At 39.8% G+C, this 12,808-nt stretch overlaps 1 protein-coding gene across 1 annotated transcript in view; it reads left to right on the plus strand.

The window, feature by feature from the left end:
- The window catches only part of CNTNAP5 (contactin associated protein family member 5), a 439,165-nt gene that overhangs the window by 332,791 nt on the left and 93,566 nt on the right, over nt 1-12,808 (plus strand). The window lies entirely within an intron of this gene.

Consider the following 12,808-nt stretch of genomic DNA (forward strand, 5'->3'; position numbering starts at 1 on the left):
CATCACCACCAAATCTTGGGTTTGGATGATTTTGTTAGTTTTATCTTTATGGTAAAAAGTTCCATGGTGCCCACAATCTATGTCCCAGAACTTGACGCTGTGTTTTAGATATGCTGGGCCCAGGCTGTTGATTGCCTTGATGATAAAGTCCAAATCCTTGTTGACTCTATGTTGTATGGGAAGCCCATGCAGAGAGCGTAGGATGAGTTTGTTGTTCTTGTGGTTGCCCATGTTGCTGAGGAGATGCTCTGCAGCAGTCTGTACTTGGAGTTTTCCATGGGCTGAAGTCTTCATGGCCAGGCATACCCCACTGCTGTAGTCCAGCCAAGAGATGACAAAAGTATAAAACACTGAGGTCTGTTCATCATCTGCTGACATGGAGGGGACTCTCCTAGCCAACTGAAGATGATAGAAAACTGTACTCCTTGACACTGCCATGGCTTGCAGAGGATGCTATGATACAAGTAGCATCTTACTTCACTACCTATGCCAGTTCAGCTGCTGTGTCCGGCATGTTGAGGGGTAGGATCTCAAGACCAATTACATGGTGAAAAAATAAAGAACACATTAGAAAGCTGGAAAAGTCATTCACTGGGTAAAAAAAAAAAAGTTCAGAGTTGATTAAGATGCTCCCTAAAGATGACAGATTATTGTCATCCTGACCTTTAAAACTGGCCAGGCTGTATCAATGGGAGGTTTCTGTAGTAGCGGATTCTATGAATTTTCTCACTTATAGTCTCTTGGTTTTCCCCTGCCCCCCATACATGCTGGCTTACAGCCAGTTCATTTCATGGAGTTGCTTCTACATATGTTCTGCTACCACTGCATTTTTCTAAACTGCCCAATCTCACACTGTTCCTGCATCCCTTTGGATGACAAATGACACCCCTGCTGCTTAGACCAAGGGAGCTCTAATTACACTCTGAGCATAGGACAGCGGAGCCAACACTGTGCTCTAGTTTGTGTGTTGAAATTGACTGCACTTGTTTATTGGAGCCTAGTTCCCTCTTCCACTACTTACAGCATTAACTACTGACCTTAATTGTAACGTTCATGGAGGCAGAATGGCTCAGCAGTTGACATCAGTATTTTATCAGCAATTATTTATAGTTTCCTTTTAATATATTTAAACCCTTTAGACTATAAAGAAATTCAATTAGCAATATTAATGCTTCTGGTGACTAGTAAAATGTGGTTTATTAGATATGTGAAGGGAAGCTCATTCCTCGCTAGGTGACTCATTCTCCAGCAGAATGTTTACCTCCAGATGGGTGTTGTGCCTACTGTGTCCAAACAATTTGGTCTGTTCTAGCAGATTAGCATGTTCTAGCAGTGCAGAGCAACCATAAATCCCATTTAAATGGTCCCTGGAAATTCTGCCTGCATGGGGAGAGTGGCAGGGAAGAGGGGGAGTGGCCAAAGAGTCCCTGTGCATTGCTGATCCCCTGCTGCCATAATGGTCCCCAGGGTCCACTGTCAGCTAGTGAAGGTTAAAGCAGCCTTGAGGATGCTCAGTTGTGCTAGTGACTAGCTAGCAGCTGGTGGCCCCGGGATAAAGTAAAGGCAGCTTAACGACACCTTTGCACACAGCCCTGTCTCTGCACAGAACACAATGTGGCTTCAGTGGTGAGCCAAACCCCGTATTATATTGAGGAAATTTCAGACAGCATTGTCATTGTCGTCTTCACTTATATTCCTGGTTCTTCTGAATCTAATAAATTTGGAGAGCTTCCATCAGTGTCCCAGCACTCTTCCAGTGCTGTGTTGGCTCTGCAGGGGTAGCAGGAAGAAAAGAGAGTAAAAACATACTTTTTTTCATTAACTATCAGAAGATAGGATTGCAAATACACACAAGGAAAGCTATCTACTGTAGCTTTCCAATCTGGACACCTTATTGGCTAGATTGTGAGCAGCCCTGTACAGGGACCCAACCAGCAAGAGGACCCAACCAGCAAAACCTTCTCTCTGTGTCTTTCCAACCCTATCCACTTTTTGCTGTTGTGCAAGAGTTAGTCATAATTTCCAGGCTTTAGTTCCAGGTTCACCTAGATTGCTCCAAGATAGCAAGGACTGCTGCACTAGCCTTTCCAGATGGCACAGGTAAGGCAGGAAGAGGCCAGAGCTTGGTATGGGAGAGCACGCAACTCACCTACCCCTTCAGCGTTATAGCAGCAGTTAGCCTAGCCTGTGCACCTCTGTCTCCCTGCAATCCCAGATGCATTGTGCATGCCGGATCTGTACAGCCTTCCAAAGCTCTTGCTGGAGCTATGTGCCATGATGGTAGTCGGTTGGCAGTCATAACCTTGCCTTATGGAATGATCCTAATTTGTTATGAGCTAATCAGCCTCCAGGACAGTAGTGGTCAAAACCAGACTAAGTAGAGGGAGTGAATTCCAGAGTTAAGGGCATTCTCTGTGAGGTCCCCTGAAATTTGAATTCACTGTCCCACCCTTGTTGCGAAATGGTTCAAATTTGTTCACCTTCTATGCGTGCTGCAAAGCTCATTTATTTCCCCTGGCTTTTGGGTTGGGAAGTATTAGCTGAGCACTGAGATGAGTGCCTGGAGGACTGGGATATGGGCCTGGAGTGACCCTCAATTCCCTTCTTTGTTTCAGAGAGGCCATTGATTTTCGTCTGCAATGCTAGATTTGTGGTTGTAGCAAAGGCATTTGTAGTCCCAGATTGGCACATTTAAATGTTTTGAATAAATCCAAATACGTAATTAAAATGGATTTTTAGATCTACTTATATTTTGTGAACTTTTATGAAGCAAAATAACAGATTTCCCTCAAACTGAAAGCTGATCTCTTTCACCAATTAATCTATTTGGTGACATTCCATTGCTACATCTTGTTTCCCAAAGGGTCCTGCAGAACATGTTTATTTCACTGGGAGATTTCTGCTTAAAATATATTAGCCCACTCTGACCCTGGTGAAATCTGTCATCTGCATCACTTTCACACCAGGTTCAAATGTATTTTGTGTATGCAGTTTGCAGTGTTGTTGTAGCTATGTCGGTCACCATCTTGTCTCATTTATATATGTAATTTATGTAGTGCCATTAATATGTGTATTTATTCTTATTATACCGGTTCAGCAATAGAGTACATTTATACAGGATATCTTTGCCCCATTTGAAATCTAATCATTGCCATGAGAGTTGCTGGTTATTATAATCCATTTATAGAAATTAAAGTGTGGTTTTATTCTGAAGATAGACTCTGTAGAAATGACATTGTCTCAATGATTTCCTGGGCATATTTGCTCAGTAAATAGATGTTGTTTTCCAACTGCCAGCCCAGCAAAATCAACCTGGGAACTGAAAGTCAAGGTATGTTCTTGCTGGCTCATAAACCAACATTAATAATAGACTGTGCATGCCACATTCCACCCTCAGTTACCCCTGTGCAAAAGACATTGTCTTTGAGAATGCACTAGAATAGAGTTAATAGTCTTCCTGCAATGCCCAAGCCAGAAGAAACTCCAGTTCCCTCTTCCAGTGCTGTGTTGGCTCTGCAGGGGTAGCAGGAAGAAAAGAGAGTAAAAACATACTTTTTTTCATTAACTATCAGAAGATAGGATTGCAAATACACACAAGGAGCAGATCTATTAGGTAAAAATGGAACTATTTTACTCAGTTGCTTCTCAGAGGAAGAGCAGAAAGAAGGCCTATTGTTAGACCATGTCATCTCTCCCAAAGAGCTAGTGTAGAACTGGTTCTCACTGTACATTCTCCAGTGCCTTGCCCAGTTCAGTATTAAATGTTCCAAACAATGGAGCAGCTAGACCACCTCAAGCTGCGGTCTCAGAAACCAAAGCAGAACAGTGGGAGACCATCAAGGAATGCCCCCAGGTGCTATCTCTGCTAGAGGAGTGCTAATCACTAGTATACATTTCTTTCATTTCAGAATTAAAATCTAGTAAAGCTGCCATTTGCTTTGAAAATCCTATTGTTCAAAGATTTAAGCTGTATCGTTAGTTGGATAGAAGAGCTTCAGAGAAAGCCGTGGTGCTGCAGGAAGTGTTGATGTTTAAGAAAGTGTCACTTTTCCCTCCAAAACAATGCACTAGAATTGCTATGAGGTATAAACAAAAAGATTCTAATCACTTGTGGTCATCCACAATCCCATGGCAAGAATAGGAATGTGACTGTTCTTGTCCTACTCAAATTATACCTTCAGTAGCTGTTGTTTATATATTACTTGAGCAATGCAGAACATATATTAGTCAGACCTTGTACAGAACAAAATAGGCAGCTAAAGGAGGGTAATGTAATTAGTACAAATCACTCTGGTGATTTGTGGAAGATAGAGCCTGTTAAACTAACTGGTTATATTTTGGATGAGATTACAAATTGGGTTGATAAAGGCAATAATGTTGGCATAATACACTTAGACTTCTTTAAGGCAATTGACTTGGTAACATACAATATTTTGATTTAAAAAACTAGAACAATATAAAATTAATATGGCACATATTGGATTAATAAAAAACTGTCTAACTGATAGGTCTCAAAATGTAACTGTAAACAGGGAATCTTCATCAAGTAAGTCTGTTTCCAGGTGGGTCTTCCATGGATCAATTCTCAGGCTTACGCTATTTAACAACTTTATCAAGATCTGGAAGAACACAAAAAATCATCACTGATAAAATTTGCAGATGGTGTAAAAATTGGGAGGAATGGTAAATAATGAAGAGGATAGGTCACCGATACAGAGTGACCTAGATCACTTGGTAAACTGAGTGTAAGCAAACAATATGTGTTTTAATGTAACTTAATATAAATGTATACATTCGGGAACAAAGAATGTTGGCCACACTTATAGAATGGAGGACTCTATCCTAGGAAGTACCGACTCTGAAAAGAGATTTGGGGATTGCGATCAATAATCAGCTGAACAAGAGACCCAGTATAACACAATGGCCAAAAGAGCCAACAAGATCCTGGAACACACAAACGGAATCTCGAGTAGGAGCAGAGAGGTTATTTTAGCCCTGTATTTGGCACCGGTGTGACTGCTGCTATAACACTGTGTCCAGTTCTGATGCCTACAATTCAAGAAGGATGTTGGTAAATTGGAGAGGGTTCAGAGGAGAGCTCCAGGAATGATAAAAGGATTAGAAAAGATCTATTTAAATTTAACAAGGGGAAGGCTAAGGCGTAACCGGATCACAGTCTGAAAGTACCTATCTGGGGAACGAATATTTGATAATGGGGTCTTCTGTCTAACAGAGAATGTTATAACCTGATCCAGTGTTCAGACTGGAAATAAGGCATAATTTTTTTTATCAGCTAGAGTAATTAACCATTGGAACAATTTAAATCAAGATTGGATATTTTTCTAAAAAATATGCTCAAAGAATTATTTTGAGGAAGTTTCATGGCCCACATCGTACCAGAGGTAGATTTCATTGGTCCCGTCTGGCCTTAGAATCTATGAATCTCTGAAACCTTGCGTCAAGGTTTCACACCTCCCACCATCTGCAACACAAAAGGCAGGAGTTCTGTAAACAGCCTCCTTCACTCTGTAGCCACGGTTCATCCCCAAAACAGATCCATCCTATGCACTTGGTGAGGAAGGGAACCTGTGGAAAAATCTAATGTGATCTTGTAATTAAAGACCATATTGTGACATATGCATACAAGGGGAACTTAGAAGTTAGTAAATTCCAGAATTAAGATTACTGTGCAATTTTGGAATCATACAATACCAGGGTTGGAATGTCAGGAAGTCATCTAGTCCAGCCCCCTGCTCAAAGCAGGACCAATCCCCAACTAAATCATCCCAGCCAGGGCTTTGTCAAACTTGACAAAGTGCATGATTTTGCAACCTTAGTGTTGTGTGTGTGTGTGTGTGTGTGTGAGAGAGAGTGAGAGAGAGAGAGAGAGAGATATTCCTTGTTAAATATCAGACTGAAAACACAGAAATTCTATCCATGTCATATCATATTGACACATGCATAGTGGGTCATCAGCAGGGCTGGAACCCATTGTTCCATCGCACAGACCTCTGTCGTTTGAACTACTCTGATAACTGATGGCAACAGTAAGTTGAGACAAATAAAGAGACAATGGAACATAATTGTCCAATTGCTGTGAAGGAGCACAATGACAGATTTTAAAACAAGTGAGTGACCAAAAGACAATCACTACTAGTATGTTGGGGGGAAAATGAAAGAAACAAGCATTAAAGCATGTTTCATGTGAAAACAGCATAGTATAAAGGAAAACCAGCTGGATGGATTAGCTGCTTGTTTGTTAGAATTAAATTTGTTTTCTGTTACATTTTCCCAATTTTTGCTGTAATTTTTACTAAAATTGTTTTATTTTTTCTTCATTTACCAAACATCTGTAGTTTGCTTCCTAAAGTGGGGTTTTTGATAAATGAGAAATTTCAACAACTTTATCTATAATCAAAAAAAAAAAGTTAGGTAGAGAACTATCATGGAAAATTTAGCAAAAAAATGGAAAATTGGTCCACACCAAACTTTGTGAAACTGAACAAACTTTGAAATTTCAAAACTATTTGCAAAGTTAGTTTGTGCTTTTTGAGCAGCTCTGTAACACTGTTTTAACTAAGAACAGAATGTGACCTCTGGACTCTAGGGCAATTCTACCACATATATTTAAAAATCATAAGCAAGGCAAATCCTAAAGATATGTGGCCTCCTCACAGATCAAGCACCACCTGAGTTGATCTCTAGCCAGGTCCTTAAGACAGTCTGGTTGGACATTCATTCTATGCCCATCATTGGCAATCTTGTTAGGTCACTGAAACTTTTGCAATCATGTGATTACCAACCACACAGCAGCATTCCTTGGCGAACACACTTTGTAAATTTGTGTCTCTTCCATCCTAATAATCTATAAGTAACAGGAAAGCAGCCAAAAGCAAACCAGCGCTGATGGAGACAGTTGCTTGGTTCAGCTACAAATATTATCCTCATTGCTGATCTTGTTCTTCCACTTAATATGTATCGGCTGATGAAAATGACAATCAAAAACATCAATCTGCCACTTTCAACCTTCTTTGGCACCCAGGTTTCCCTGGGCTACAACAGAGTTGGGATTGCCATGGTTGTATATTTTAAATATCAACTGTCTTAGTGTCAATATCTGTCTGTTTCAGTCTTCCCGTTCTATGTAGCATTTGGGGTATCAAGGTAGATATGGATATTGTGTGTTAAAATGGTTAGTACAAACATATGTTTTAGATGGTTCTCTCTGTATTCTAGCTCAGAATGACCTTTGATTGCTTTCTCCAATTCTGAGATCATTTTTTTTTCAATTTGCAGTGTCTCTTTTCATATGTGGATCTTTCTGTTTAAATAAGGGAAAATAGCAAATTTAAGATATTCTGCCTGTTTGGGGTCATTGTGTTGTATGAAAAAATAAAACCATTATATTGAATTCAGTTAGTTGCCTCTTTACTATGGTTTGATTCTTTGTAAGAAAACGATGAACATGAAAATGCTTGAACAAAATTATTTCAGTGTAACATGGTCCCAGTATTTCAACAGACAACTAACAATCCATTCACTTTCCATGTCTGTGGAAAAGACCTTTAATTGACTTGTTCCTATTGACTCAGAAATCCTAGAAGCCTGCCTGTATTAGTGGTGTACGATCATTGAAGTCAGAAAATAGGTTTGAACAGCATAGAAGCTTAATGTAGGATCCAATTTATCTCATTATATTTCCATTATTAGCCTCTGCTTTAATAGCAACAAAAGGCTCCCTGGGAAATGATGCAAACAGATCTTGACAAATACTCTAACTATAATATTGTTATAGGTATATGGCTCCAGTTTAACTTGAGAAATGCAACCCTAATCGCTAATGGTAAGGTTCTGCTCTCAGCTCCAATGCTCCACAGAGTCACCCTGGGTTTATTTCCATGTAATAATTTCATCCTAAAGCCTTGTGAAACACCACTGTTTGGAAACTAGCCCTCTGAATGACTGCATGAAGTAAGTGTATTTACAAGAGAAATGTTTGTATCATTTAAAATCACAGAAAGGCCTAAAAACTCTATGGGCCAGAAAAAGAAAATTCCACTAGTACAACTCACGAAAGGCACTTGAGTGAGCAAACATCAGTTTGTGCGCCCGTTTGCACATTTGGTTTCTGTGCACTCACAAATTGGACAGGAAAATGTTGAAACTCTGTCACTGAAAATGCCTAAACATTCACCCCAAACCCCATAAAAATTGATTTTAAAAATATCTCACATGCACATCTGGCTACATACTGGTCCTTAGGCCAAGTATTGAGCAAACTGAGGAGAGCGGAGAACTACATGGGTTTTAAGAGGACAAAAAACTTTCCCATAAACTGTCTGTAGGGCATGGGACATTACATTCCATAAATGCCCCCCTACATGTGGATTTTGGGTAACAGTTAATTCACCTTCTTTCTATGCCTTCAACCTCCTGCCATTTATGTTTAGAGAGAATTACCATGAAGCACTCCTCCATTGCTGGAGTGCCCCTACTGGCCTCTTGGGATATGTCTACACTGCAATTAAAAATCCCTAACTGGCCTTACCAGCTGATTCAGGCAGAGGCAGCTCCAGGCAACAGCAAAGGACACAGGTGCTTGGGGCGGCCAATGGAAAGGGGTGGCACGTCCTGGTTTTCGGCGGTAATTTGGCGGTTGGTCCCTCAGTCCCTCTCTTCCTCTGAGCAAAGGACTCGCTGCCAAAGAATGAAGCGGTGCGATTGAGCTCCCGCCGAAGTGCCGCCAATCAGCTTTTTGTTTTTTCTTTGCCTCTTGGGGTGGCAAAAAAGCTGGAGCTAGCCCTGGACTCAGACTTGCAAGGCTCAGGGGGAGGGTCCCAGCCTGAGCATGGACATCTACACCAAAGTGAAACAGCTCCTTAACCCAAGTCAGCTGGCACAGGCCAGCCATGGATGTCTAATTGCAGTGTAAACATACGTTTGGTGGCCTGTACCCTCCAGACTGCCATACAATGGGATCTTTTCTATATAGGCTTGTGGTAAAATAGATTTGATATGAAGAATGCAGTAGACAACCTTTGAGTGATCTTCTTAAACAGCACAGGCTAGGTGCTACCAGGTGTGGCGCACCTGCCGCAGGCTGGGTGTGCAGTGTGAGTGAATCATGTTCAGTGCCTGGCAGGAAGAAACAGGCCTGAGCCCCACATCACTGAATTCCACTACTCTGTAAGATTTTGTCTTACATTTGTGCATAGGGTGGGTGTGTCTGAACCCATAACAAGCAAGCATTTGGCTTATTATAAAACAGCTTCTAAAATCAATTCCTTTATTCAGTGCCACCTTTTGATTTAAATTCATTTTTGGCATTCAAGTACACAGTGCTTTGCTTTGTAAGAATGTTTGCCGGTGAGGGTAAAAATAGTAGCGTAAATCAGACAGCTGTTTGTTGAGGCTCCTGCACAGTAAAAACACACAATATTATTGTTACTGCCAGTGCTTTGCTGGGAATGTAATAACTTTGTCTTCTAGAGGATTTGTTTAACCACACAAAAAGGAGGCTTACGCAGCTTGTGAACAAATATCTTGGAGGAAATTAAATCTCCAACTCTTCTATCTGTGTTTTGGGTTGTTGTATTTAACATATATTGCCTCTCTCCAGTTGCTCTGTTTCCCCTTCAGAGCACTAGCATTGCCTATAACAAAAACCCTAATGGTCCATTATGAGTTAATTTTTCGTCTGTTATGACTAGAGGGAAAATGTATTGAATGGAATGCATTTATTTGTACGATAAGCTTTTGTCCTCTATTTTGGACAAAATAAATAAGTGAAGCATTGAATGACAATACCTTACAATGAGTGGTCGTTTATTCAGGGAAATTTAAAATGGCTTTCCAGCTCAGTAAGGTCCTCATTGGCTTGTGGGACCAAAATCATCCCTGGGATAACTCCGTTGACCCAAAGGTTTTAGTTATTTTGGAGAAGGCTTTGTTATACAATGAATAGTGAAGAAGTGAAGACTATGTAACAAATGACAATCTATTGCTATTGACATTCAAGAATGAAGCTTGACTGCTGCTGGCGAAATTCTAATCTCAGTTGCACTATTTAATCCAGATCTACACCACTGTAACTACATAAGCTCTGAATAAGGGTGCTGTGGAATGGCATGAAACTGATGTAACTAAGATCAGAGAGACATGTCGTCATTATTATCACTAATTATTTGTATTCCTGGAGTGTCTAGGACCCTGATTCAGTAAAACACTTAAATGGAGTTTAAGCTCGTGTTTAAGTATTTTGCTGAGATGATTACTCACATGTTTAAAATTAAGCACAAGCTAAAGTGTTCTGCTGAATCAAGGCCTAGAATTGAATGGGTCTAATTTTCCCTGGTATTGCAATTGATTTTCGTGGGACTACTCAGGAAGTAAGATGCTGCTGATCTTGAGAAAGGGTGGCAGAATTGGACATTATAAAGAGAAACTTAGAAAAGATATATTATATCCTATAGTCCATTCCCCTGCCAATGCAAGACTATTCCATACAGTAAGCACTTTATTCAGTCTAGTTTTAAATTACTCGAGCTGTGGTGCTGCTAACACTTTGAGAGTCTAGATCATAATTTTGTTGATTGGTTGGTTGGTTTAGTCCAATAAAATACGTATAGTAGAACATGAAGAAAACATAATAAGTATTTAGTCTTACTACCCATGGATGGCTCTTTCTCAGTACGTTATGCTTCAGTTTAACGACCCTGGCAAGCAAGCAATAAAGCCCAGATTGATTTTGATTAATGCACACTATTATTTGCTGTTTGCTCTGAGGTTTTAGTTTATTTAAATTTTTTTTTCCAGACTGAGCAATTTTTTTTAATTAGATGAAGTATTTCTATATAATATCTGTTTCAGTTGCCAGTCAAATTATCCTTTTACTCAGCAAGCATTCTTATTACAAGGTTTATCAAGTAATTGCCCAGTAGAGTGATTGTGGACCTGTTTCACCTATCATAATGATGCACTTTTGTAACATAGTTTAGTTATTCTCTAGATTCCTGCTGAAAAGCAACAACAAAAATCCAAGATACAAAATGAAGCATATTGATGATAATATATGGTAAGACCTAAATTGTGTAAACACATTTTAGTAGGATGCATCCATAAACGATCTTGCACTTTCTTTTCTATAATGAGCACCGGTGAGCGTTGGTCAAAGTCCACGGTCCTAATTGCTGGTGTCATGAGAACAGTGTGGTTTTGTTAGTTTTATATTTTTTCCAAGTATTTACATTACTATTCTAAGGTTAAAGAGAAAAGAAGTAGGAGTTCAACTGTGCTGAGTTCATCTTAAACTCAACTTAACTAGGCCCTAACGCTCATTATTAACCTTGATCATATTTCACATTCTTGAGTTTCCTGCCTTGCATATTTAGGAACAATCCTTGCTAATATTTTCAGTGAAAGAGATTAATAGACTGATACTGTTCCATGTTATTATTGCAGTTTTGTTTATTTTTCCCGAGCTTCTAAAATCAAAAGGCCTGGAGCAAAATCTAGCAAAATTGATGCATCTACCTTTTTTGTCACAGATTAAATGCCTTGATTTAGGGATTACGAGATTGATACATTGACGGTCCGGGAAGACAAAATTAATTTTAGGAAATTATTAATCCATTGATTTCAGGATGTCTGTAATATGGTTACTGCCTCTGTTGATTAATGCCTAATATTTGATGTACTGTATAACATATTATGCATTTAAAATGTAAATAATCTTGGTTATATTTAGAGCACACAGAGTTTAGAGCTCCCATGGGTAAAAGATAATCACACAGGGTGAAATTCACTTCAGCATAGAAGATCTTTTGCAGTGTTCCATGGGAACTCGTATGGTGAATTTCTCCCCCAGAGCATAGCTAATAAAAAGCCTGGTCCTGCTCCCATTTCACAGTCAATGGGAATTTTGTTGTTACCTTGAATGTCAGGTTGAGTCCAATTCTTGGAGACTTGCAAACCAGGAGGCCCCTTGAGTAACAATAATGATATTATTTATGAGTCATAGAGAAAAATGGTAGCCTAAAAAGAGGATCTACCATATACTGGAGAAGATAATTCATATTGGTTGTAGTGAATACATAGTGCTTCATTGTAGTTTTAAAATCCTGTACAGGGTTTTCATCATTTCCTGTCTCCTCCAGTGAACAGATCAAACTCTGATGCCATGAACTATATTACCCTATCACAGTGGTGGATCCAAAAGCAAGAGAAGCACTTGTAGGGGTTATTCGCAACTGGGACATCCCCAGCTTCTGAGATATAATTGGAAGGAGAACACAAGCTAGCTAGCTAGCTAGGTAGCCCCTCTGTCTTTCTTTCCAAGCTATAAGCATGATCTTAAAATGTCCATTTCCTCTCTCTCTGCTCAGTACCCACTAGAACAGACCAAAAAGGAACACAGGAAACTAAAAGGCACTGGTGTAGCCCATATGATTATTGCTATCTTACCAAGTGCTCCAGAGGATGACATAGTCACATCTGCTTGTCTAGCAGTTGCCTCTTGTGATGTTTGCATCTAAGGGTATGTCCATGCAATAAAAGTTATGCATGGTTTAGCCTACTCAACCTAGTTTGAACCAGTTAGTGAGGGTAATGATAACAGAGAGGACAGCGTGTGGATAGTACAAGTTTGGCATGAACCCTGAGTACACCCTTGGGTTGCTAGCTTGTGCTATGCCGTCTTCACTGCTGCTGTTTCCTACACTAGCCAGATTTAAGCTAGCTCCAGTAAGATAGTCTTTGCACAGTTTTTGCTGTGTAGACACACTCTCTTAGTGTACTGTTTATGGTGCTC

The sequence above is a fragment of the Gopherus flavomarginatus genome, chromosome 10, assembly GCF_025201925.1.
Source record: "Gopherus flavomarginatus isolate rGopFla2 chromosome 10, rGopFla2.mat.asm, whole genome shotgun sequence".
NCBI classification, from domain to species: domain Eukaryota; kingdom Metazoa; phylum Chordata; order Testudines; family Testudinidae; genus Gopherus; species Gopherus flavomarginatus.